The following is a 26756-nucleotide window of genomic DNA, read 5'->3' on the forward strand; positions in this document are numbered from 1 at the left end:
AACTTTGTCTGAAGCTAGCACCACGCAGTTACATACTTTATAAACTGTCAGTCTGATTCCAAGGAAGTGTGACATCTAGCCGCTGACAATGAGCCCCTATTACCGACAAGGACATTTGGGGAGGAGAGGAATTCAAAGGCCACGGACACTGTCCACCATTTTTCTGTTTTCCTACAAAGGTAGAGGAGGGTGGCAGTATTAATTTCTGGTCTGCTTACCTATCCCATGTCACAGATTACTGGATCTTTATAGACTGTGGTTCTTTCTTGGTTTCTGGCACAAGGGGCGACAACAAGGAGGGAGCTCATGAAGTGCGCGCTGCAGGGTTCGGTACCGAAGTTTCTGCCAAGTGCAGGAGAGGAACCCGGGAAGTGAGCTGCTCTGACTAGTCCACCTGCGGTTGACAGGAGTGGCAGGAGCCACCCTCAGGGGGCACAGGTAGATTCAGGCTTTGGGGCCCTTCCTGACAACTGGCAAGAATGAGGTATTGCCAAGGGCAAGGAAGAAGCAATAAAACAATCTAATGACAAAGAAATGAAGATTTATGATAATTCTTTAAAACCCTTTGAAGTGCATCCCAGATCTTTTATTTTGGAGAAGGAAAACTGGTCGCGAGCTCCGGGTCATCTCGCAGGGGCCCTCCAGGTGGGGCCAGGACGGCCGCGCCTGCGGCACTGGCTCTGTCCCGGGCGCGGCTGGGGCTGCAGAGGACCACAGGATGCCGCAGGGAAAGAGCCAAAAGCAGGCGCGGCGACAGCAAAACCGCTCGAAGGCGCCGCCCGCCAGCCGGCGGGAAGATCCGCGGTTCCCGAGCGAGGCGCGCGGAGAGGCTGCGTCCCACCCACCCCGGGCCGCCGCCGCCTGGGGTTGGCAGCGCCGAGCAGCGCTCCCATTGGTGCCAGGCGGTGACGCGGCCGAGCGGGCCGGGGCTGCTGGGCCAAGGGCGGCGCGAGGGGTGGGGCCCGGCCGCGCGGCTGATGAAATCCCGCCCGCCCTCGCGCCCATTCACTCCGCGCGGGCAGGTGCGAGCGGCCGGTCAACTGCCGGGCAGGCGTGAACGCGGCCAGCCGGCTCCACTAACCGCACCCTCCACGCCGCCCTCCGCGCTGCGCCCCTGCCCGCCGCCCGGCCGCGCGTCCGTCATTCCATCCGTGGTGCCGCCCGCGTCCCGCCACGCCGGCTCGGTGAGTACCCGGTCCCCGCCTCGGGCCCCGGTTCTCTTGGAGGGAGCCCCCGCTCCGCGTGGGGCCGCGGGAGGGCGGCGCGGGGGTGGCGAGGGTCCCGCGCCGGGGGCGCTGGCATCCTCCCGGGCGGGCGAGGGCAGGGCGAACCCTGGGATGTGCGCGCGGGGCTGGTGCCCGTGTGGCTGTCGCCTCATGGAGTCCCATTTTGGTTCCCTGAAGCCGTGGCGTGGTGCATGATGCAACACCGAGTGTGTAAGTGTGGGCGCCCTGGCGCCTCGGTGATGCCCGCTCCGCGCGCCTGTCCGGGGTCCCGGGTGCCGGGACGCAGGGGGGTCCGGGTGGGCAGGGGCGGGCAGCGGGCACGGGGCTGGCCCAGGAGCCATCTGGAGCCCGCTGACGGCGCGGGAGACCTTCCCTTACATGGCGCGGTGCAGAGCACCCCGCCCCGCCACGAGATCCGGGGATGTGTCATCCCCGCAAGTGGGGATTCCGCCGGGTCCCCCGAGGGTGGCCCCGGGTGGGGGGCAGGTGGCCGGCCGGGGGACTGCGCCGCCCACCCACGCCCGGGGGTCGCTCTTCCCTAGAGCTCCGGGTCCTCCGCTCTTACCTCGACCCGGGGCGCGCCAGCTTCGCCTCTGATCTAGGTCCCCAAGACTAGTTAGAGGAAATCCCCCCTGGGTGGGCTTCCTTGTGATCCGATTTGGCCTGAAATGCCTGGATTCTTCAGACTCTCCAGATGGTTCGGAGTGGGAGGAAGTTCTTCCGGTTTTATAAAGACAACCTATTTTCAGGGTGTTCCTTTCTACGTTGTAGAAACTTCTCGGGCGCAGCCGGGTCAGGCCGTCACTCCGGCGTGCACTGCGGAACTACCACGGCGCGCTATTCGAGCCCCTTCCCCTTTTCACGGGTGTGGGAACCAGACAGGAGTGTGTCTGGCTTGTGTGATGCAGATAGTCAGACATGTGCCTTCTGGGAAAAAAGAAACTACACTTCCCAATGGCCACAGTGACGTTCTCACGTGTTGGGTTTTATTACAGGCATAGTTACCGGAGGGTTGGGACTTCAATGCCAAGTGTGTCTCCCTAAAAATGTGCCTTTCAAGGAAAATTTGACTGGTAGAACTGTGTTATGGCCGCCTCTGGCTGAATGCCCCAGTTGTATTTAATTTGAATTATAATTTATTTGGGATTTATTTTAACCTTTCTTGCCCTTTATGTTTGGTTCAGATACTAGGAAACCGTGATACATTTATTCCTCTGATACGTTTAGTTCGTCTCAGTGGAAATAATCATTATTTTTATATGAACACACCCTTCTGTCATTAAAACGAAAGGTCTTATTGATGTCACACAAACAGAATAGAAACTTAGGGGAAGAGTCAACAATGGATTAAAGTGGTTTTTAAACATTTAGCATATTAAGATCACGTTTAAGCATTAGAAAGGTAAAATTCAAAGGATGCCAAAGGAGTTTTGAGAAAACACAGGACAAGGCTTAATAAATAGAGATCAGAAATGTATCCAGTTGTCTGATACTGGATCTTTGCTCCTATGCATATAATTATTTGCTTTAGGTGAAAAAAAGGCAAGATTGTTGACTTCAGGGAGTTTGAATTCTAAGACACATATGTTAATTGTATTTGGTAGAAGATCCCATTCCTTGATGGAATAAATACATGTTGATTGATTAGTCTGTAACCTCTTAACCAAAGCCAGTAAAATAGGTAATTATGTCAGAGAGCCAGCATTATGTCCAGTTAAGTGAATCCTTACTCATTGTTAGCCATGTATCTGGAGTTATTGCTTATTAATCCCAGGGAAGAATTTGAAACAGGAATAAGTGCATTCCTGTTATGGAGAGAAATGTTTTTTTTCCCTAACCCTGAAGATACCTGAGTCTCTGTCATCTTGCCCAGAGGCATCTTCTGAGATGTCCGTCATTCCATCTGGCCCTTGGTCCTCACTCCGAACAGGACCTTCACATGAGACCCTAGTGTTTTCTCACGTGACTGTCTCCTTTAGATTCTAACGGTAGCCCCACCAGGAGTGGCCGGTCCTGGCCGGTGGTTTCCACGTGAAGGGTGAGAGATGTCAGATAGACTCCAAGCACAGCGGAAGTCGCTGGATTAACGCGATGGGAAGGCCAAGCAAAGAGCATGTTTGGGTGAGAGAAGGACCTCTTAAAAGTCACAACTTACCTTTCTAGACATTTCTATCCCCCAGGCACAGGGCTAGACTAGATGTGCCCTCTTGGGGCCCTTCCCAGGTATATCACTTTGTGTTGCAGCCCTCTGCCCCAGCTGGTAGCCTCCTTCCTGTTCACCTGGCTCCTCAAGCCAAACCCAGTGGCTCTTCTAGCTCTGTCTCCTTTGCTGCCTGCGGCCTCCCTTTGCTCTCCTGCCGCCCTCCAGTGGTCGGCCTGGAGGTGGCCTGGCCCCGTGGGATGGGGACCCTCTGAACTTGGGGTTCTAAAGCTATGGGGTGTTCCTGGTCTTCAGGACATCTGCCTCCCCATGGGTTTCCTGGGCCAACGGCCTCAGGTCCCAGGCCAAGCTACTGTCCACCCCAGGTTTTGGGCCTCTCCAGGGAGAGAATAGAGTAGTAGTAGCATCTACTGTGGCAGATTATCAGCCCTCTTGGTAAACTTTAGTGCCTTCTCTATAATCTACGTCCCTTCCTCCAACTCCAAAGCAGGCTTGAAAAGAACTATTCCTTGCTGTTGTTCAACGTGAGTCATAATTTGTCAAGGGAGGCTTAGTGCATTTGCCCCCTGGAATCTGCTAGAAGGATGGGCAGCAAATTGGAAAAATGAGTAGGTGGATTGCTAACCTTGTTCATGTCTCTCCCAAGGCATTTGTTCAGATGTGCAGCATTGGCGGACTATGGGTGATGCTGTTTACCTGACCCGCTGGTCAGGGTCCCGTCGTCCCAAGAACACAGGCTGTGGGAAGGACGTTCCTAGATGTTGAACTAGATTCTATCGTGAGGTTCATCCCTTCTGCTGCACCCCGTGGCTTTCACTGGGCTTTTTCCTTCTGGTTATAGTCATGAGTGGTGGGACCAGCAAGTGGTACATTTGGTAAAGGCACTGTTAAACTGCAGTTAGAGCAGTGTGGCCCAGGGAAGACGGCTTTCCAGCTTCAGTGCAGAACAGATGATTGTCTCCCTTAGAATGACGGATGCTGCTTTGAGGAACCCAGGGGAGCTAGAACCAATACTGGGAACAGTGCCACTTTTGGCTTCTGGGGTCCTGGCTTTGCTCCTATCTTCACGCGCAGCCTCGGGAAGGTGACTTAGACTTTCTGAACCTTACACACTCGTTCCATCTGCAGGTTGAGAGAGCCTGTTCTTCTCAGCCTCACAACAGAGTGAAGCCAAGAAGCAGGAAGTCCATGGTGTTCTTTGAAAGAATAATGGTACCAAATCAATGCATTTAGATTCCTTTCTTGGAATCAGTTCCTTTGCTACCAGGCTGCAATTCTGATCATGGCAACCGAAAATCAAGTGCAGAGAAACGTTTAAAGGCTCTAGTTTAGTGGGTTTATATGACAGGAAAGTGGGAGAATGTCCCTTCCCCTAGTAGGACTGCATCTCCCTACACTGTCTCTCCCTTTTTCTTGGTAGATTGTCAGCCTTGCCCTCCCTTTTCTGGGGGCTCAGAGGGCATGGACAGTTTTGTTTCCTTACCTGTTCATATGCCTACTGCAGTGTTTTCTTTAGAATATTCGTTCAGATAAGGGTCTTGACCGTGAGGATAACCAGATGTTTTCCCATTTGTCTAGGTGTGGGTGTCCCCCTGCGGGTCCTCCTGCATGACGAGTCCGCATTGTGGAGACTGTCTGGCAGTGTTCACCCTGGGAGTGGCCTCTGCTCAGTACGGCCAGCTTGAGCTCACCGGCCCCTGAGCTGTGGGCTGGGAGGAGGTGCCAGGAGCCCTTCCGCAGCTGGGGCCGGATCCTAGAGTGGGCTCCACTTACAGGATGAGTGCCTTTCCTAAGATACTTCTCAGAGCCACATTTAAATTCTTTTCCATATTGCTTGCATAATAATTGGCTTTTAGTGCCTCCCGTATAGGATTGAGAAGATTTAAACGAGGTAATCCATTTTACACATATAGCATAGCATCTGGCACACGCTAAGTGTTTCATGTAAATGTTAGTTTTTCGTACTGGAAAGAAAGCTCGGTTCTTTTGATTTAGGTGTGGGAGAAAAATAATTTTTATAACAACTTAACTTTGCTCTCCCATTTCCTGAAGTGTTAAAATGTAGTCCCCTTTCCTTGAGATTGTGTCTAAGTGTCTAAGTGAGAGGGGCAGACGTAGTCCCCCGGTGTTGGGGGCATCTGCTTACAGGTTCACCGTCCCGTCTGATCCTGGGTCTGGGGAGGAGCAGCAGTCCCTGGCTGCCTGGGGAACCTGGGAGCCGTCACTCTTTGGGGTCCTAGTGTCCCTGGGTGTGGGGTGCAGGTTCCCTTAGGTCTTAGATGCACACACCTTGGGCTTGGCCACGCGTAGCACCTCTGAGAAGCAGAGCTCGCCACGCCTTTCTTGGTGCCTGCTGTGTGTGTATGTGCACGTGTGTGTGTACCTGTGTGTTTGATGGGGGGCCGGGGAGGGAGCGGGGAGTGGCTACCCTGGCCGTAGTCATCCAGATCCCCAAACATTTTGTCCAAATTACCCCAAGGCCTTGGGTTTTAGAGAAACCAAAGCCAAGAACTTGGGGCCTCTGTTCTCCACTTACTCGTCACGTCCTCTAGGTGGTAGTCTAGGATGCCTCTGCGTGGGGCAGGGGCGATGGGCACGTCGCCCGGGCAGCAGTGGGAAGGGAAGGGAGCAGAATGTTGCCTTAGGTTTTGTTATTTCCTCACACCGCCGGGCTGTGATCATCCTGCCTCTGAAATGCTGAAGTTGATCTGTTAAGATTGGCTTGGAAATGTCCTCTTTCTATATCTTCTCATCTGCCCACCAAGTGCCATTAACCAGAGGCTGTTAAACCAAATAGGAAGGAAGGGAGAGGCCCTGGGGCTGGGTAAGATCAATCATTGCAAGCACTTATTTAGTGCTCACGGTGTACTCGGTGCTTTACGTGTGTTTCCTTGGAGTCCCCCTGACCACCCGGTGGGGTTGGCACTACTGCCTTGATGGCGATACGGAGACAGGTGGCCCACGGGCGCACAGGTAGGTAGTTACGTGGCAGAGTGAAGATTGGAACCCAAGCGTGTAGTGGGGAAGTGCGTGTTGGCCTGTGCCTGGCCTCCAGCCTCTCTGGCGTGTGTGTGGCGTGCCATGTGCACGCTGAGACAGGAGCATGCAGACCTGAAGACCACCAGCCCAGGCCCCTCTTTGTTTCTGGCTGAGTCTGGGCAGTGCTGGCACTGGCTGCCACTGAGCTGCACAGCACCTTGATCTCTCTCTGCCGTCTCTGAACTCAGATCTTCCCTCTCCAGGCCCCAGCAGCAGAGCCCCGGGCACCTGGTACAGCTGGGGCCCCGGGGGTCCTGGGGCAGCTGCACTGGGATGCTGCCAGCGCCAGGAGCGGCGTGTGTGACAGGCTGTGCTGCATTCTTTCTGGGTCAGTGGTTTGGCAGTCACCTCACCAGTGTCCGACTGGACACAGAGCTTCCTGTCCAGACCACCGGGGAGCCCTGTTTGATTTATCCCCACCCAGTTGCGCCCATACTCCCCACCGTTTCCACCTGGGGAGAACCCTTCGCAGGGTGTCTGGTGGGAACCAGAGACTGTAGGGGAAGTCGGCTTCCTTTTCTGTTTTTCATCCTTCTCAAGGCCAGTGGCAGCTGTAGTCCTGCCCTCAGCTTTGCCTTGCCTGATTTCTGCAATGAGGTGACTTGGTGGCACTTCTTTGACACCCTCAGAAAGCCTGGAGCAGGAGCTGTCCACACCAGGGGCCTGGAGCAAGGGCCCATCACCCTGCAGTGACTTGGGAGAGTGTTTCCAGGTGGCAGAGGAGCCTCCTGCCCTCCCCTGGGGTGAGGCCGGGTGCAGGAGCCGTGGCCCCATGCGAGGGAGCACCGGCAGGTGGAGTTAGGGAAACTCTTCTCCACCACTTCCTGCCTTTCTCCTTTTTCCCTTTTCTTTTTTAACTTTTTTTGGATAGCATTTCAGCATTAAAGAAAATTGCCCAAGTGCAAGGAACTCCTGTGTACCCTTTTTTCAAATCTACCAGTTTACGTTGTGCCCTTTTATTCTCTCTTTACACACACAGACACACACACACACACACACACACACACATTTTTCTGGACCATTCCCCTCCGTACTTCATTTCCTAAGAACAAGGACCTTCTCTTACATAATCATGGTACGAGATCAAAACCAGAAAATTCAACATTGGTACAACGTTGTTACCTAGTCCACAGTCTATTAATATATTCAACTTCCAGTTGTCATTTACAACTAGATATTTTCTGGGAAGGGTTTGGGGGGTGGGAGTCTTTCTAAGGAGCTATAGTCTAATAAGCCTCTTTGAGGAAAAGTTTCTAAAAGTTAGAATGCTCGTCGTGAAAAATTTGGAAACTACAGAAAATTGAAAGAAGGAGAAAATAAAAACCACCCCCAATTCCAGCACAGGGGTGTAGTGCTCAGCCAGGTAAAGGGCTTGCAGAAAGGCGGTTGGTTGGAAGCTGTCTCCAGCTCCTTCAGCTCCGGGTGACCCAGCCACCCAGACCGGGGCTGCGGGGTGGAGCCGGCCGGCTGCCGCCAGGGTCTTTCATGCTGCTGCACGGCCCCTGGGCGGGTGCCCACCCAGGCAGGCAAACGGCACCACCCTTGGTGTTGCTTTTGTCGTGCATACCCTTGGGGCGGGGAAGGGCGGAGATCATTATTAAATATCCAGAACTTGTTGGAGGCTTGAAAAGAAATGTTGCAGGTCCTCTCTTGTCTGGTGTATAGCCCTCGCCTCCCAGACCTGGCAGAGGTGAAGGACGGGCGGGCGCCGAGCCTGACTGAGGAGAATGGCATCGGCCCATGTCCGTCATCTCGCGGCTGTTTCAGACTTGCCTGTTGATGAACCTCTTGGCCCCTGCCAGCGGGCCACGAGGAAAAGTACAAGGCAGACTTCAAAATTGTGAAGTTTGCTCTGTGTTAATGACAGCGCTTCTCAAAAGTTCTTGGAGGAAGGTTTCAAAACTGGTGTACGTGGCGAGGTTTGGACCTTCCTAGACGTCGCCTGCGTCCTGACCAGCAGTAAGTGAGAGCCGCTCCCCTTTGTCCTGGCCTGGAATGGGTCCTGGCTGAGTGGGTCTGGTTTCTGGAATGATTTTGTCCTCAGCAGCTACTCTTTCATTGCCCTGCAGCTCCCCTTCGTGTGCGTGCCTCAGTTTCCCTGAGTTGGAAACCTATGCCATGTGTAAGAAAGGGCCTCCGAAGGTCACGATCAAAAGCCTCGAGTATTTTTCCATGTGTTTGTTTTCTCTTCCCCTGCCCCAGACCCTTGCCTTGAAGGAGCTGGCCTTGAGGGTGGCTGGGGCGGGCAGCCGCCCAGGCCCAGCCCAGGCCCCGCACACCCCGCTGAGCCCACGCAGCTCCCAACCTGGACAGGGCGGCCGAAGGGCTGCTCTTCAAAGAGACCCTTTGAAGTGCAAACATTTCCTTTCCTGAAAAGAAGGGAAATTGAAATGAAAACATATTGTTCTGTGCAGACAATGTTCTCTTCGATCAAAGAGGGAGTGGGGCTTATAAAGGGGGATTCACAGTTCGGACCTGGATGGGCGACTGGACTGGTGTGGGTGTGAACAGCCGTCCCCCGGAGGAACGGGATGGGTCTCTGAGATTGGTGAGACTGTATTTCCCTTTTTGTTTTCTTGTTCCTTAACATCCTATCTCTAGATCTAACATGCTCTGTTTAACCGTGTCCCTCTTTTTTGTTTTTATCTTGTGATAAGCCTTTGGAAATGTCTTTCTGTGAATTTTGACACCATCTCCGCAGTAGAATATGATGTAGCCAATAAGAATGGTGTTTTCAAAGAACATATGATCCTATGGGAAAAACTTTAATCTTAAAATTGAAAAAAATCTGGGTTCAATTATCCATATTCAGTGTTATCTTAATGAGATGTATGTGTTTGCACAGAAAGAAAAGACTCTTAAAAGTGGACTTTGTTTTGTACACTGTTGTATTTGTAGCACCTAAAATAGTGCTCAACAAATATTACTGAGTGAGTGTATTTTTATAATTAGTAAAAGAGTCAATTTTAAAGGAGGAGTGTCTTTGAGCTCAATGGTAAAATTTTGGCAGGTGGATGGAGCATTAAATTATTTTGAATTTCTGTTATACTTTTGCCCTGGCAACTAAATTTGGAGTTTATTTTGTTCTTTGGTACAAATCCTACTGTGAATAAGAATAAGTGACTTTGACTTTTCTGTTTTTGGAATAGTCCAGTCTTACTGAAGTCAAAATATCGTAATATTATGTTGGCAATTAGGCACCTTCGCAGATGGGGTGAAATCACAACTTCCTCTCGCCCTGCAGCTAACATACCGTTGGGCCAGCTTGTCCTGTCCTGCTGTTGAGAATTTTTGCCTGATTTGCCCAGGATTTCTTGTCTTTGAGCACCAGGACTACCAAGATACACTGGGTAGTAATTCTCTGTCCAGACGAGTTTGAGCAAAGAAAATTGGGGAGTAGAGATTTCTTTTCATGATGATTTGAGAGTTTCTGACTGAGGTGGACAGTCAGTGTTCTCTGTGATGATTCCCAAGAATGTGAGTAGGTTTACAGGGGAGATCTTTGTGAATTCCCCGGTGTGGTTTGCTTGTGCAGACTGGGGTAGCTCTGTCCTTAGACGACCTGACATGCTGGTGTTCACAGGGGGCCTGGTCAGGCTGCATGTGAGAGTTTTCAGGAACGGGCCATACCTTTGTTAATTTCAGTGCTTTGACTTTGAGAGTATTTTATTCAGTGGGATGGGAGGAAAAGCTTCTCTGAGAGTTAACCTTCTCTTTCAGAGTTAAGGATTTTTAAGAAGAAGAGGGAGAAAAGATACTGTCATAGAAATGTTAATTTTGGGACTGTGAAGTCTGGTGGGTTGAAATTGGACAGTATTGAAAATATAATATTAGCAATAGCGGTCATACCATTAAATAGTTCTTGGAAAGGTTGAATGAATTTTTGCTTAAGAAGTGTTTACTTTTTTGCTTAGAAAATAAATATTCTTTAAGTCACAAGTCTGTGTGTGTAATTCTTAAAACAGTTATAAATCAAGGGAATTGATTCTACTGACCAAGGGCATAGTGATGTAACAGAGAACTAGAACAAGATAAATTGCCAAGTTTATTGAAACAATGTATAAATATCTGTCCTTGCTCCTTATACACTTCTTTCATTTACTATGCTTCTCAAGAAAAATAAATTCATTGTAAGAATTCAGAGTACTTAATTTACGGTCTTTGAAGAAATTCATATGTAAGTTACAAGTATTAGTACCACTGTTGTTAGTATTTGAGAAGAAATCTCATGAACTTGACTTTATGCTGTTATATATGTTGATATTATTTGAAGTAAGTGGTAATCTGTAATTGCAATTGCATAACACTTCCCCCACAAATCTATAACCTTGAATTTTAAGCAGTTGGGTTGTTTTTTTAAAAAAACACTTTTGTTGGAAGATGTTTCTTCTTCGGGTTGTTTTCTCCCCAGAGGTCAATCTTGGGAGATAACTAAGCAACAGCATTCATTAATTCTTTGGGGAATTAATACCGAATGGGGAAGAAGAATGTGTCTCAGAGTTTGATGCAATCAGAATTTTAGAAAATTATCAGATCTAATTTGCACTGGGATTGAGGCCTAATTACTGAAAGACTCTTCGAGTCTGTGGTCCGGTGAGTCAGGCGAGGGCTTTGCCATTTCATGTTTCTTGGGTGATTCTGAGTAGGGCAGTGCCCAGGGGCGGAGAAAACACTGCACAAATCCAAACCACTTTCCAGTGGCTCCCGGCTGCAGTTAACTGTCCTGTGTTGAGCGTCTGCGAGGGAGGCCTGGCTGAGTCACCCTGCACAGCCTTGGAGTTGGTGGGATAGTTGGAGCCTCTTAGGTGCTGCTGGCCCTGCCCCCAGGCGCCTCAGCAGGGTCCCTTTCCAGCAGGTGTCTGGCTATGCACGGGAAGGAGCACCATTTTGCCCAGGAGAGGCACTGGGTGAAGAGGCAGAGGAGAGGACGGGTCCTTGACACTGATGCTTTGTGGGAGCAGGCAGTACTGCCCCAAATCAAAATGAGTCATGACTCAGACATTTTTGTTCTCTTTCCTTCTCCTAGAATTTCCCTCCTTGCTAGACTTCCTCGAACAGACAGACCTTTATGGCCCACTTTACTGTGTGAGCCTGGGCATAGTCTCCTTTGTAGCTCTGTGGCTTGAGGGCCATCTCCCTGCTAGGTGTAGACCTCACAAAGGGCCTGCACCTAAAGAGTGAGCTGTACACAAATAAAAACTGAAACTTAGGGACAAGACTCACTGTGGTGTGTTGTTTCTGGAAAGGTAGCACACAAAGCAGGAAACATTTCCACCGTAGTTGTGCATACCGGCTGAATTTTGCAACATACCCGTTCACTATTACTGTCACTCCTTCATTGCTGGCTGAAAAGCGTGTAGGTAGGTACGTGCACATGGACGGGACGGAAGTGGCAATAGGGTTAGGTGACAAGGATACGGAGAAGGAGTGCATCTCAGGGAGTATATAAATTCTTGGCATAACATAATAGTGCCTTTCATACGCTAAAGTCAAACTTTGGGTATCTTCAAACTGTCTGGACAAGTACCTGCATATAAATAAATCCTCCCCTGGGGATCTCGCTGAAATGCGGATTCTGATTCAGTGGGTGTGGGGGTGCAGAGTGGGGGTCCCTGCATCCGTTGGAGCACAGCACCTCCAAAACTGCTGGAACCTGGAGCTAATCCAGGGAGACCTGAGCCGCCCTTTAGGCCACAGTTCCCCGAGGGCAGGGCCTGGGACGCATTAGTCTCCTGTACCTGGAGCAGTGCCTGGTATAGAGTAAATGCTCAAGAAATACTTTTTCAACTGAACTGAAGAAACTGCTGTCCCAGAGCCCATTTACTTTAGTTCCCTCAGGACACAGGGGCGTGGGGGCCCAACTGGCAGTCTCCATTTCTTCTTGTAGCCCAGCCTCCTTATCTGTCCGTGTCCGCTGCCTGCAAATAGGGAGGGGATAGGCTGGCTCCTGTGGCGAGGAGTGATAGCCAGGCCTGGAGCAAGAAAGGGGACAGGGCACCTGGAGAGGGACGCAGGAGCCGGGAGCCACCGGGGCCTGGGGTGTCTCTGCCAGGTGGCAGGCAGCTGTGCCCATGGCAGGAGCTCCGTGTTGTGGGCTCACCTGCAACTCGGTGCCTCAGTTTCCTCATCGGAAAAATGGGGAAAGTAACAGGCCCCACTTCGTAGGCTGTGGGGAAGATGAACGTTTTTGGAGCATACGGTGAGAGCCCAGGAAACGCGAGCTGTTGGAGCTGTCGCAGGCTTGGTGTATAACGGGTTAAGCGCCAGCCTCCAGGGAGGTTTGTCCCAGATGAAAAGCCCCATCCCTGAGGTTGCATGCAGATGTGCTGGTGCTTTGCTGGTGAGGGAGTAGGTGGAAACTGACATGCAAAGCGACTCCTCCAGAAAGCTGAGGGTGGTGAAATGGGCCTGGGAGAGGTTGCTACTTGTTCATCTTAGTCAGGAAATTCTTAATGGAAGAGGTGGATGTCAGGAGGTTTCTAATTAAGGACGAGGGGGAAGATAAACCTGGCTTGGCGGTGCACTGCGGAGGTGGGCGTGGTGCTGCCAGCGGTGAGGTTCCAAGGTCCCCTGTTCAGGACCTTAAGCCAGGGTGCCCCTTAAGGGGGATGGCACATACTTGGGTGTATGCTTGGGGGGTTAAGCCTCCTTGCAGTTTACTTATGTTTGGTTCTTACCAATATTTGGAATGGGTGGCTAAGGGCAACAAGAGTGTTACCCTTGGTAGCACTTGGGAACATGGTGGCCTAGCACGCCAGATGTGCTGGGCTCCCCTCTGGGGACAGATGTGACTCAGATATTCAGGGAACACCTTGGCTGTGTTGGGCCCATTCAGTTCAAGGATTTCTGCCTAGCACATGTGTTTGCTTAGGGAAATTTAAAATAAGAAAGGAGGACAAAGCAGATCCATCTCACAAAAGGCTCTGAAGTCGTGTTCAGTTTCTCCAAGTGTTTTACTGCAGAGGCCTCCGAAATTCCCTGATCTGAGTGGTTTTCTTGTACCTTCTCACAGGGGAAAAAAAAGAGGCAGGAAGCGATGAGAATGCAGTGTCATTAAATTCAGTCATATGTGAGTTTTATTCTTGATGTGTTGTCTGGTTCATTATCTCATAAACTCATGAGTAGGCTTATGGTTAAACAGAATATAGAAATGTCATTTACTATCTTCTTCAAAACCTAGGACTTGCAATCACTTTTGTCAAGTGTGAGCCAAGAGTGGAGCTTCTAGGGCAGGCTCTGGGCGGCGGTGGGGATGCTGGGGCCAGGGCATGGGGGGACTTACAGGTACCCCAATGCCCTTTGGTGGCTTTTGAATTTTGCACCACACGTGTTGCCTTTATGAAATTCCAATCATGGCATTGTTTCTTTGGGAAAATCAGATTTAGTTTTTATGGTACCTCTTGCAGGAATGTAGAAGGTAGGATATAATCTCCTTTTTTGTACTTTTTAGTCTCTAGAAACTTGTACGTTATTTATTCGTCTCACCAGGCGCTATGATTAGGAGCACATTACATGGGTGAAACTTTGCAGATGCCCCGGGAATAATTGTTCTGCTCTACAGCACTCAGCACCTTGCTGGGCAGGGAGAGCCAGTCAGCGAAAGAGATGGCCTGATTGTTCAGCACAGCTGCCGGGCAAGGAAATTAAGACACATTTCAAGGTGTGAAAAGGCCTGTGAGGGAGAAGCTTCTGCCATTCATGGAAGGTGTGTTCTCCACGCGTGTGTGTGGGTTGTCTGGGTGTGGCGAGCAGCAATGTGGGCGAGATGTCACGGAGGGGAGTGCCTTTGGGAAGGCGCTGGGACTGAGAGGTGAGGCGGGGAGGCAGCGCGGTGTGGCAGCCCCGACTCTAACAGGGCTCGAAGGGCTGTTAGAGCCTGTGAGTCCAGGGGCGTCCCCTCCGCCGTCCCCTGCTGCCCAGCAGCAGCCGTCCTCCTGGGGACTCTGCGCATCCCCTCCACGCTCACGGCGAGGCGGCTCCAGGATGTGCCTCCCCCGCAATAGCCTGGAAGTGGACAGACCTCTACGCCACCGGCTTAGCCACGGACTCACGTGATCCTGGGCAGGGCACAGCCGCTCGGGGCCACATTTTCTGCTTTTGGATTCGAAGGAGACTGTATTAGGATGCTGCTGTCTTTGGGGTTTCCAGCCTTGAACAGGAAGTCAGTGACCTTTCATGATTATGCCTCCACCAAAGAGCTCCGTGGGTTTTGGTGTCCGTGCCACGAAAGCGGGTGTTGAGTGGGGACAACAGCGATCAGACGTAGTAGAAACAGAAGGTCTGGTGTTAGGATAGTGACAAAGGTCTTGAGTGCAAAGGAACACTTTGTTGTTGGCCCAGAAACGTTGAGCAGGACACAGGTGTGACCAGAAGCACCTGGTACCAGCACCCACGTGGTCTACCTGGTTTGTGTGTCCTCAGAGAGTACTCCAGAGGAGCTTCTGCCCTTGGGAAGAGTCTGTTTCTTCAGTGCCGCTCTGCGGTGAGTGAGCAGTCTCGGACCAGGCATGGCGTGGTCTGGAGAAACGCGAGTGGTTGCTTATCCGTTTGTGACAGGAGCAGCCATTTCCTGCTGCCCAGTCCGCGGCCGCCGTGTCCCGTTGTGTGGGGCGTCTCCGGTGGAGGTTTGGAATGTCGGGATAGGCCATGAGAAGTTTCAGTCCCAAGCTATCTCACCAGGGAGGAAGTCTGAGAGAGGTTATTTTTCAAAAGGATTAGCCAGCCGTACACATAAAAACATATACAGCCCTCATCAAAGGGAAGAGACCCAGCTTGAATTTAGGATGAAGCATTTCCACAGCGGCGGCCCAGGCCAGCAGACGCTCCGTGTCAGGATATCTAGGGAGAGCTGTAGCTTCTGCTGAAATGTTTCTTTTGGGAAACCTTCCACAGTGTTCTCGCTTCTGCCTCTCCCCCTGCCTCCCGAGAAACAAACTTTTCCCTGCAGGAATAAAGATAAAAGCAGTATTAAAGGACGTGAGAGTTCTTGCCTGTTGCCAAGTACCGCCTGCAGAGAGGAGGGCAGGGTGTGGAAGGAAGCCTTGGGTCTGAGAACAGGAGAGCCCCTGAGAGTTGGCTGCCTTTGACCGGCGCCGACAGGGAACCGGGGTCCTGAAGGATCACTTTTCCAGCACGGGTGGATCCTTAGCCGGCACGGAGTGCTCGGAGTACCTGGTTGAAAGGCGCAGGGCGGGAGCCTGCCTGGGGTGCCCACCCTTGACTCAGTAGGTCACGGTGTCCTTTCCAGGAAGAAATGGCAGTTCAGAGCGGGTCGTGCCAGGTTCACATTTTTCTCAGCAGGCCCTGCAATGGCTCATCAGCCGTGGCCGGACTCCTGGGTAGATTCCACTGGAGACAGATGGTGGGACCCCCAGACGTTTTGCCTGGCGTCTTGTAGATTTGCCTTAGCAGACGCGATCTGGCTGATGGCAGGGCATTCTTATTTACACATGCAGTTGTGTGTATATAAAAATCAGACGCCCCTGCATTGAACAGTGCACACTCAGCTATGCCACCGAGTTCACGTAAGGTTCGCAGGAGGACAAAGGATGGCACATAGTCAAATTTGCAAAAAAGACTTCAGTTGTACAGTCCAAGTTGAGATGTCTTAAATATCTGCTCTGTGGACAGAAATCTGATAAGGGTTGTGTCACAGAAGAGGGGAAATGTTGTTTGCCAGCCCCAAGGAAGCCTTGGCTTTCGCTCGGGGTGGCGGGGAGTCCTCAAAGGGTGGGCTGAAAGATTTGAGAGAGGGGGAGTGAGACATGTGATCAGAGTTTCAAACTGCTGCAGGCCACGGGGGGGCGAACCACAGCCTTACCAACGGGCTCTGGAAGTCAGCACGTGCTCCTTGTTCAGGCTTGCAAATGTTTTAGAGTAAATAAAAAACAAACTGGACCTTCCACAGCTGGTAACAAACTGACCGAACCAGAGAGGGGGAGGAGGACAGGGAGGCGGGCTGCAGAAGAACGTCGTTACCCTTGGTCGCACAGCACACAGGGCCAGCGTGTCTGCGGTTTATCACAAATCTTTTGACAATGCGGTCAGGGGACATAGTGTCTCCACAGATGGGACGCTTGGCCAGAGTAGACTAAGTTTCACCAAGATATTATTTCTTATGATCATGGCTCTCCAAATACAGGTTGTGTGGCATTTCACAGAGGAGCAGGACCAAGTCAGTGCCAAGATGCCCATCACAGTTGTCCGGTTTGCCTTCTGTTGGTCACTGGGAAGTAAGCTGCAGCCCTCTGGTCTGACTTTGGTGCCCCATCTTGGAACCAAATTCTAGACTTCCGTGCTCTGTCCAGTGTGTCTCTTCGAGCTGTGGTCCCCCTCCCGGCACCCCCCCAATCCGTCTCCGTACTTGGGACTTCATGGAACCACAAGCCCCGGGGACACTGCTCCCCTGCAGTTAGCATCACAAGTCCTGCACTGGTCACCTCACTTCCTCCACAGCTTCACCCAGGCCCAGCAGGGTTCTTGGAGCTGGCTCGTGCATTTGGCTCCAACTGTGGGAGCCTGTCGGATCCAGCCCCTGCCCTGGCTACCCTGACCCAGCTGGGTGGGAGTGCAGAGTTGGAGCTGGATTCCAGCCAGACCGCTGGCCGGAGCGGGGGAGCCCGAGACGCGAGAGAGAGGAGGTGGCTGCCAGGCGCAGGAAAAGGCAGCCTCAGCCGCCGTCTGTCAAGTTCATTGTGCCTTTAGCCAAATCGGGTCACGGTTAAAGAAGAACATGTTATGTGTGGAATTTTATTTGAAGTCTGCAATTGACCTTGTGTTTCACTATGGGTAAAGCAATTTCTGAAGTTTTATATTGGTATTTAAATTTAGGTAGTAAAATAAGGCAGCAGTGGAGGTGATGGGTGGGGAGAGGGCTCCCCTGACCTAGCTCTACCTGGGTGGGATGGGGAGGAGCAGGGTGGTGATGCCAGCCAGACCTGCGTTCCAGCCTTGTCTCAGGTGCTGACTGGTGTAGGAACCTGCACAGCCAGCTCTGGAAATTGGGCCTTCCTCTGTCCACCCTTCAGATGCACCCTCCAGGGTGTCTGGGACCGAGGGAATAGCTGGCCAGTTCTCAGCCTGGTGCTCACCCGTAGCTGGGCAGTAGAGATTAGTTTCCTTTTTTTCTCCTCCTCATTCTTCGATTTCCTTTTTAATGGCACTAGAGATGATGCATCTGTTGTCCAGAAAGCCCACAGGGCACTCGTCTAACAAGGCTCCTCATCAAATGAGCAGGCAAGGTGGACCCTCCGTATGGCCCCAGAACATCCCGCTCCCTTCCTTCTACAACTTTCTGCAGTTCCATGGAAGTTTGATTTGAAATTGGCATGTTGGTGTTAGACTTTAGAAAGTAGGGAGAATGTATGACCCCAGGAAGCAAGGATGTAATACAAGCGACTGATTTCCAATTTTAAGGTCATGTCCGTTGCATTAAGTAGTCCCCTCCCGTTGGAGAGTGGGTCAGTCTCATTTGAGAAAGATGTGTGGTTCTTTCTGCCTGCAGAAAGCTATATATTTCTTGATGACTCCACCAGTCCCGTGGGTTAAGCTCTTTTTCACGGGAGCACTAGGCAACATTAAGCATTAATGATATTTAGGGAAAATTAATAAAAAATGAATCTTCAGCTCTGAATGGGGAGCTAATATAGACCGATAGGTCCTTCCTTGGAAGGTGCAAGGCATTGGCAGATGGCCAAGGCAGACATCCAGTGTCTACCTCAAGCAAGGACAGAGATGTATTTCTTTGGGCCAAGTTTGAAAAAATCAGTACTGTACTAAGAATACAGACTATATTTAGAATTGGAACTTTTCAGACATTGGTATGAAAAACCTTTGGTTTTTGTTTGTACACTTGCTTTTAGCTTAATTCTTAATTGTATCATAAAATGCCTAAGAGTTTAGGGGCAAAGGTATGGTAACATATTTGTTTTATGCCAAGTCATACTTAATAGCAAAAGCTAAACACGCCTTTCATTTGTTCGGGCTCTATTTGTTTGTAAATTTTAAATTCGGGCTCTTTAGCAGAATGGAAAATCCATAGAGGCAAAAAAAAAAAAAACTAAAGATTTCTTTTTAAAAATTCAGAATATACTGGGGATTTATCATATGTTATAAGTAGTATGCAGTACTCTTCTTAAAATATGTCTTTTTTTTCCTTCTGGAGTTTATCGTTTTGATAAGACGTCCCTGGGAATTCTTCCAGCACAGATCAAGAGAAATTGGCACTGGGTCGAACACTACTTTTATGTATAAATAAGAAAATCATGGTGTTCTTAGATGTTTGTTTGATTAAATGCTCTTGTAACTAAAGAACAGTGACAACAGTTACACAAAGGAGCGCAGAAAAAATGAACTCTGAACAAGATTTGCTTTAGTTTGGGAGGTGGTAGCCTTTCTTCTCTGCTTAATTTATGTGAATCTTAACATGTGCTTCGTTAGGTGTAATAGCAGGTGTTTTTGTTCATTGGTTTGGTTTAGGTCCAGCGCAGATACTTGTGATTCCTACTGTAATTAATCCTCAGCTGACAGACTGTTTCAAGAGTAAAGGATATTAGCTGCTGTGATCAGAGTGCTATGAAATGTTAAGATTTAGCCTAGACTTTTGTTTTCAATTATGATGTGAGATTTCAAATTTCAAAACAGGCTCTTTGGGAAATACAGCATCCATTCATTTGACAAATAATGGTTGAGTTCCTACAGGGAGGTAGCACTGGGTTACCAGAGCACCTGCCCTTGTGGGGTTCTGCAGATAGTGTGATAACACAGGCAGCTCCCCATTACCTTGTGTTCAAGCAAACTAGAGAGAATGGCAAATTCTTACCACTTGTTTCTGTCGTTTTGTAAACTAAGCTCCTGTACTATACTACAACTGCTCACAATTGCCTCGTTCTCGAATTAGACAGTCAGGGGATCTGTTCTCAGCCCTCACCCCGTGTTGTGTCTCTGAAATATCTAATATAATCGGCCATTCTCTTGTTCTACAGATTCTCTCCTTTTCTGGTTCTGTTGAAGGAGGCTTCCTTGGTGCACAGCACGTGAGAGGGTCAAAATAAGAGGGTCGTTCCTTATTACCAGCGAGGTGTGCAGAGATGCGATCTTCACGGAAGTCGGGGCTCGTGGTCTGGGGCTGGGAAGGTGCTGGGTTGTCAGATTTAGCAATAACAATACTGGATGTCTGGTTGAATTTGAATTCTAGATGAGCAGTGGCTACCTTTTTAGTGTAACTTCTTCTACCATAAAATTATTTGTTGGCAATATTTGGGACATAATTATGATATATTTTTGGAACATAGTTTCATTAAAAAATTGTTGTTCACTTGAAATTTAGATTTCACGGGGCCATCCTGTATTTGATCTGGCATCTCTCTGCTAAGCTGGTGTCAAGAAGCACCCTGGTTCCGCTCCTGGCACCCTGGCAGGGGGTGGTATAGACCTTACGGGAGACACAGACACTCCTTGGCTCCAGAGAAGTCCATCTGCCTTTGGGCTCTTTAAAATTTCTCTTCGCCTCATTAGTGTGACACTTCCTACTTCAGCTTCCAGAATGTAGATGTTCCCCACGATTCTGTTAACAGCCTCCTTCTCTCTCGGGGAGGCTGGCCACACTTGTTCCTGGGTGGGGACCCACATCCAGAGCCTCGCATAACCCAGCTTCTGCCAGATATTTCCATCTGTTTTGCTGGACACAGGACCTGTGACAGCACTTATTTGATCTGAGGATTTTTGGACTCTAATTTACGAATATAAATATTTTATCCAAAATATGTCATTGCTGATGAATTTTTGATGAAAATATAATATTTTCCTGAGTGAACTTTTAAGTCAGTAAGTTTTTAGAGCATAGATAAACCATTTAAAATTTTCATTTTTTATGAAATTATTCGCACCGGGGTAGATTATTTTCCATTTTAATTTTCAAGAAAGGTTTTCTGCATTTATCCGCCAATTTGTCCCTAGCAGATTTGACTGGTTTTAGCTTCTGCCACTATTTCTTTTGTGGTGCCACTTATTCCTTCCAAGTCCAACGTGCAGATTTAAGTTTTTGCCCTGCAGAGTTGGCCTCGGCAGTTGTGTGTGCTGGTCGGCGTGGTCGGTTGGCTGGGGTGCCGGCTAGCTGAGAGCCGTCCCGGGCAGATTCCCTGGGGTTACCCTCGCTGACCAGCGCTGCTCTACCGTGTTTCGCATCCCTGACTTTTATAAGCTTCTGATCACTTTGTAATTTATAAACCAGAGCAGGGGGGGTCAAAGCAGAGGGCCAGAGTGACTTAGGTCTTGTCTTCACCTTGGACTCGGTGCTTCCAAGTCCAGACTTTGCATTTCTTCCAGGTCATCCAGGCTGGACATTTTAGTTACCCTGGGCTCGTTCTCTCTCTTGCCCCTCATGGTTAGTAACTAATCACATCTGACCAATCCTTCCCACCCCCACCCGTCACGTGGTCTTCTTCCTTTTCATTCTAGTCCCACATCCCAGCACTGTGTCTCTTGAGTGGTTGTTTTCTGCCTCCCTTGCCCCCCCATCTTTCTGATGTCCTCTTGCGTGGTCTCTCTTTACCTTTTTGTATATGTCTTTTCCCTGCTAAATTACGAACCCCTCTAGGGGAAGGACCATGCCTGTCCCTTTATGTGCCACTGCTATTCCTAACAGCGTGGGTGGGCATGGAGTAGAAAGCCCAGTGAGTGACTCTGGAGTGAAGGATCCCGGCTGTGCCCCGAGGGCCTGGGGCCCTGCGCTCTCCCCTGGGCTTCCTGGGCATGGTGTGACTTGGAGTGAGACCAGGTGGCCCAGACAGTGTGCCGCGCTTGGGGCCGTGCTTGGGGCCATGCTCGGGTACCCACAGGCATCCACCTGCACGTCCCTCCCACCCGCCTCTTGGGGCCCATGTGGTTCATACCACAGGTAGCCAGTCTGGGCTGGGTACCTCCCTGGCCGCCGGCCATCGGGCATGCTTCCCAGTTACATTTCACTTTGACCTTTCCTTTAAAGAAGGTTTTTGAAGCACCGTTGTACATGGAAAGGTCAATGGAGAAGAGAGGATGGTATGTCCCCAGAAATGTAAGTTAAAAGGCAGGAAGTGAGGCTACTTAATATAAGCAGGTCGGAGGGGAGGAGCAAAACAGAAAATGCTCTGGAAACAATTCTTTAATCATTTGTCTTTAGAAACCTAAAGCAGGACATGGAAGACAAATATTTTCATTCAATGTATACACAGTTTGCAAAACAAATAACTAGGCTTTGTGAGCGCCCAGACCTCCTGGAAGGAGGAAAGGCATTCTTTTCCCTTCCCGAGTTCAGAGGGGAAGAAATTGGAGAAGCCCCCCTCTGGTGCACAGGTAAATCAAAAGCATTTCATTTTCTTACTGAAACTTAATGCTTCCAAATTTGGCCCAAAAGCCAAGCTGAGAAGATAAGGCCTCTGGGTGGAGCGGGGTCATCCACAGGCACAACCGCAGTGGGTGACTCGCCACCGCTTTGCCGAGCGTGGGAATGGCATGCGCTGAGATTGAGAAAGGCCACAGTCACAGCCAGGCCCTCCGCAACTCGCAGACGGCAAAGGGTTTGGTTGTAAGTGCTACAGAAATTGGGACATTTAAATATTTAAAAATTAAAATCAGTGGGTAAACATTCAGTCCTATGTTACGCTTTTACTATTTCCCCATGTTGTTTAGGTTTTTATTATAATAGTTTTAATTCAGGTTTAATATTTCTGGGCAACAGCCCACAAATCTTCCACCATCTGAATTAATAAGGCAGATGGAAATAAATGAAACAGTTACCTTATTTTATTTTTTAAGCTGTAGGTTTGCATAGTGCTGTGTCGATTAGAAAATACCTTCATACGATCTACACACAGTTATCCTTTTGGGTATGTAATCTCCATAGCGCTTTTAAGTTGGTGACAAATAAGATCTCTCATAGATCAGGGAGCTGATAATAATATAGCTAACATGTAACACATTCTGTGTGCCAGGTGCTCCACAGCACTTTATATATGTTAGTTTATTTAAACCTCCTCTTGCAGAGGAGAAAAAGGAAGGTCAAAGAAATTAAGTCACTTGCCCCTCTGTCCCTTGATCCTGACAGTAGGAACAAGGTAGGGATGGGGCAGGGGTGAGGGTGTCATCATCCCAGTTTCAGATGACAAAACTGAAACACAGATGTAGAGCGGCTTGCCGAAGATCACGCAGCCAGGGGCAGGCGGGCCTCTGACTCCTTGTCAGGTCAGTGGGCACGTATGAAATGGCCCGTGGACCATGATTTTCCACTGCGAGCTGCCAGGCCTTTGCACCCAGGCACACCGCAGGCCCTGGCATCCTCTTCCGCGCCGCGTGCAGGGCAGAGGAGGTTCAGGAGAGGGCCCACTGCTCACAGCACGGCAGCCGTGTCATTTTACGCTGTGGAAACATGAACAGAGCTACCCAGGACTCACATGCAGGTAGGGGGCTGTAGGTAGTTTCACCTTGTTGGCTGACCCAGGTAATGTGAACGTGTGAATGAGGCCATCAGGGAGCTTAGGTGACTGGGACATTGGTGGACGTCAGGGAGCTTAGGTGACTGGGACATTAGTAGACAGACTAGATGGCAGCCTCGGTGTGTCTGCTGGTTGGGGTCTGGCCTTCCGTGTTGGCGGATCCCAAGGGGCCACTGGGCCGAGTGGAAGAGCTTTGGCACGTGTCCCCTCAGCCTTTTAGAGCTCTGACAAGCACCGCTGAGACTCTTTGAGGTTCAGTTTTCTCATTTATGGAATGAGGATGGATTGTTGATTTTCTAGGTATGTGAAAAGACCTAGCGATGTGTCTGCAGTGTACCAGGTACTCAGGTATTATTACACTAAATTGAAGAATTGTTTTTAAAAAAATTTTGTTTTGGGCCAGGTTCAGTGGCTCATGCCTATAATCCTAGCACTCTGGGAGGCCAAGGTGGGAGAATCACTTGAACTCAGGAGTTCGAGACCCTGTCCCTACAAAAAATAGAAAAATTAGCCGGGTGTGGGAGCGTGTGCCTGTAGTCCCAGCTACTCGGGAGGCTGAGGCAGGAGGATCGCTTGAGGCTAGGAGGTTGAGGTTGCAGTGAGTTAGGCTGAAGCAACTGCACTCCAGCCTGGATGACAGAGTGAGACCCTGTCTTAAAAAAATTTTGTTTTGGTAGTGCAATGTGGTATTGTGACTGATCACTAGACTCTCTGGGCATTTTTGAGACTGGGGTGGTGGTTATTCATCTTGTGTAGCTTAGAAGCAACTCACTTTGGAGGGAGGAAGGCTGTCACATGATTATTCCAGGCCCCTACCAGCTGTGAGCTCGTGTGGTCAAGCCCTGACTCTTAGAGTGGGCCTAGAACCTGTGTTCTGGGAGTTACCATCCGTAGCCGCAGACTCCAGAGCTCCCTGCCCCTAAGGCTGTAGCCATCACGGGCCCTTCAGGGAACACAGGGCGGTCTCACACTGGGCAATTTGAGGTGAGTTTAATGCAATGACTCTTTACAAGGGCAAGGCTGGGTGTTAGCAGCCTGGAGTGGTGAGGGAGGGGCCCTGAGCACCCCCAGCCCCTAGGCCTGCAGGGAAGGGAGGGTTGGTGACCACAGCTGGCTGTGTGCAGGGGCAGATGGCCCTCGCTGGGAGGGTCTTCACTCCCCTCGCTCCTGTCCTGCCAGTGCCCAGAGAGCTCAGGATGCAGTCGGGTGGGCCTGCTAGTGGGGACGAGTGGAGAGTGGCTCTGGGGGAAAACAGGACGTGATTTGAGGCATGGGACACAGCTCCAGGGGCCCTCGGTTGAGCTGAAGACAAAAACAAGTTAGATGAGTTGTGCAGCCCCACGTTTTTGTTTGCCTTAGACAGACTCAGTCCTTAAAATGTCCTGAATGATTGGACAGAGACCCGTTCTGAAAGCCTAGCAGTGGGTGGCTTCTTTGGCAATCTTCCTTCACTTACTTGGAAGCCTGGAGACCTGTGTTCACATGCCTCTAAGTCGTTCAGTGCACTTGGACTTGAGCTGTGATAAAATAAAGGTGGAGACTAGTTCGGGGCTTAGCAAACGGTCTCTGTAATGGGCCAGGCAATATTTAGGCTTTGGGAGCCACACGTGGTCTCTGCACAGTCATCATCATCTTTTTCTTCTGTCTCTTCCTCTCCCTCCTTTTCCTCATTTTTTAAAAATACAATCTCTTAAAAATCAAAGCCATTCTTAATGGTAAACACGCAAATGGGCCAAGCACCATGGTTTGCAAGCTCCTGGGTGGGGGTGTCTGCCGTTCCCCTGCGTGCCTTTGCTGCAGTTCTGTGTGCGAGGTGATTTGAGGGAAAACACAAACGAACATTTTTATTCTAATAGTGTGTTAAGTTCTAATGTGTATTACAAATAAATCGATAACTGACAGCTCAAGAGCTCACTGCCCGCGCACTGTCACCGTGAGGGTCCCTGCAGGAAACAGCTGGCTGCCCCGGACGGGGCAGTGGAGGTTGAGTTCACCATCCAATTCCAGGTAATTTTGGTGGTGCTCCATTTGTGAGAGTAATACATAGTATTTTTTAAAAATTTTTGTTTAAATTATAAAATGGTGGATTCCTTTAAGGAAAACTGTTATAAATGACAGCGTCCATGCCGCACGGGTAGCCCAGAAGCTCGTGAAGGTGGTGTGGGGCGGACTGTGGTTTGGAAGGGATTCGATCATCTCACTCCTCCCCAACCCCACATTCCCCGATCGCCCCACGTTCCATGTGTAGCCTGCTGGGACTGTTCACGCAAATGCAAATGTTCTTGGCACCCTGAGAAGAAATTCTGTGTCAGTTTCGAGGGGAAAACCAGAGGGCAGAGCCATTCTCTGTGGAGTTCCCACTGACAAAACGCCAGGAGTGTGGAGAAGTGTGGTCCCCTGGGAGTCATAAACCATCTGGAGTCATAAACCACTCCCCAAAGTTGGGACCCTTCATCCCCACCCGCAGGCACATTACCCGCCCCTGACTGTGTTCCTGCAAGGAACTGCAGCGACACAGCTAGTGATGTAGCCCCAGGAGAACGAATTAAGTCTATAAAAGCAGGATGGAAATTCAGAGGCCAAGACGTGCAAGTGCTTGCTTAACTCCCCTTGCTGATTGCGGGCTGGCAGCCTCCCTGTTCCGAACCTGCTCTCGTGGGCTCCGGGCCACATGCGAGGCTCATTTGTCTTCATGGGCTTCTTTGGAGCCGTCGCACCATCAGGACACGTCTGTGGGAGGGACACCCGCCTGCAAGGAGTTGTGCCTGGCAGCTTGTCAGTGCCCAGGAGTGTGGCAGGAATGCATCTGTCAGGTGTGGCTTGGCAGACAACAGGCTGCGACCAAGCCCTGTGAGCATTCTGAACATTCAGTGTGGGAAATATCCCAAAATTTGCCTCCAACCGACTGAGCCGGGCGTGTCTTTTCCCAGCATCACTGGTGACTGACTTGTCCTGGTAGCGCGCCTTGATGGCCCTAGGACACCCTGTGCTGGGCTAAGAGACTTTGTTCCATTTCTACTGCCCAGTGGTGACCTTTTACTTTCTTCTGTTTACTTCTTCAGGCCATCCCTTCTTTCTGAGATCCTGGACCACATGCACATGCAGAGTGAAAGGGGGTCCCTCCCTCCTGCACCCTGTTCTTGAGCTAAAAGCTTGAAAACTATGTATATTGCATTATTTAAACCAACAAATGCTGCAATCTTCCCCAATTTTATTATTCTGTGCCTTGTCACCATGAAATGTTTAAACTACGTATGAAAACTGGAGCTTGTGTTTTTAGCGTCACAGAACAACAGAAGAAGAGGCAGCAGCATTTGTAGGGAGATTTTATCAAATTGGAGCTAATTTCACGTTCGTGAAATTCTTCAAAGGAAAATGACTGCTATGTGCAATAAATGGCTTGTGCAGGCGGAGGGGACGGGAGAGCCTCTTATTGACTGCAGCCGGAGCCATAATTATTGATTTTGGGTGGGGTGTGAGGTGGCAGAGTTTTAACTTGAAGCAGAATGAAAGTCTGTGGGTGAAGGTGCTGCTTTAGCAACTTAACTTGCATGGAAGTTGGTGGGTCTGCATGGCGTGGCGAGTAGGAAAACTGTTACTACTTCCGTCCCTTGTGGACTGGGCTGCTCTTAGCTTTTTTGTTTTTTAAAAAACAGCGTTATTAAGTCCAGCTTACATACTATAAAGTTCACCCATTGAAAGTATAAATTCAATGGTTTTTAGTAAATTCACAGGGTGATACAACCATCAGCACAATTTTGGAACATATTCATCAGCCCTGAAAGGAGACGCTTACCCGTTAGCAGTCATTCCCCACTCCCACCCCAGCCCTGGGCAGCCACCCGTCTCCTGTCTGTCTCT

General features: G+C 50.0%; 1 protein-coding gene across 3 annotated transcripts in view; it reads left to right on the forward strand.

Annotated features, from left to right (window-relative positions):
• Positions 1 to 999: 999 nt before the first annotated feature.
• The window catches only part of SLC7A1 (solute carrier family 7 member 1), a 69986-nt gene continuing 44229 nt past the window's right edge, over positions 1000 to 26756 (forward strand). For 2 of the 3 annotated variants that reach the window (XM_045566771.1, XM_045566773.1), the window contains exon 1: positions 1000 to 1184. The gene's annotated coding sequence lies outside the window, so the exon portion shown is untranslated. Of the gene's footprint in view, positions 1185 to 14108; positions 14132 to 26756 lie in introns of those variants that run through there. The other variant, XM_045566772.1, reaches the window with a different exon arrangement.

This window comes from Lemur catta, chromosome 13 (genome assembly GCF_020740605.2).
Source record: "Lemur catta isolate mLemCat1 chromosome 13, mLemCat1.pri, whole genome shotgun sequence".
Lineage (NCBI taxonomy): Eukaryota > Metazoa > Chordata > Mammalia > Primates > Lemuridae > Lemur > Lemur catta.